Source organism: Sinocyclocheilus rhinocerous, unplaced genomic scaffold (assembly GCF_001515625.1).
Source record: "Sinocyclocheilus rhinocerous isolate Xijiao unplaced genomic scaffold, SAMN03320098_v1.1 scaffold268, whole genome shotgun sequence".
Taxonomy (NCBI): Eukaryota; Metazoa; Chordata; class Actinopteri; order Cypriniformes; family Cyprinidae; genus Sinocyclocheilus; species Sinocyclocheilus rhinocerous.
In genome coordinates this window covers 112656-113419 of record NW_015650002.1, presented here as the reverse complement: position 1 = coordinate 113419, position 764 = coordinate 112656, and the positions used below count along the sequence as shown (strand labels likewise).

The following is a 764-nucleotide window of genomic DNA, read 5'->3' as shown; positions in this document are numbered from 1 at the left end:
CGCTCACTGCACAGAACAGACGCCGAGAGAGGTGACACTTCTCCGGGAAAGTCAGACCTCGCGTTCGCGGGAAATCTTCCAACTGAACCATAGCTAAGGTTTATCCAAAAAAAGTCGCTAGGTTTGTCAGTATGAATATTCTATGGAAAAAAGAAAGTCGCGCTCGTGTAAGTGTGAGACGCGGGAGCTGATGGCAGGGGGCGGTGGATATTTGTGGCGGTCAATGTGGATATTGTGGATGAGTTCTTCTGTGTCATCACGTTCTATTAGTTCTACGGCTTCAGTTTCGGAACTTTCACGCTTAGTAACACACACAGCTGTTCCCTCACCACAGAGCAACAGTGAAAGGGACCCCTTTCAAACAGTGTCACATTCCGAACGTTGTTTAAGCGACATACACCGGTATTGCAGTATTTAAAAAATTCATATCATAACAAAAATAAACACCGGTATTCGGTATGAACCGGTATACCGCCCAGCACTACTTTAGAGATATATATGAAGCAGCTACCGATGCAATGCGATACGATACACCCCTATTACGATGCAGTGCGATTCAATTTCGATTCGATTCAACACAATACGATTCGATGCAATATGATGCAATGGAGAAAATATGACCACTTTTAATGCCTCGAGGCCTGTTTCATAAAACAAGTTAACCAAATAAGCCAGGCTTATTTCAGTTATCTGACTCATTGTCAAATGATTTGGTTCCATAAAGCAAATTTAACATAGGCCTAGATCAAGCTTAGTCACTGTGG

The 764-nt window shown here is 43.1% G+C and overlaps 1 protein-coding gene across 1 annotated transcript in view; it reads right to left on the bottom strand.

Moving 5' to 3' along the window:
- The window catches only part of LOC107711284 (protein TANC2-like), a 50200-nt gene that overhangs the window by 42196 nt on the left and 7240 nt on the right, over positions 1-764 (bottom strand). The window lies entirely within an intron of this gene.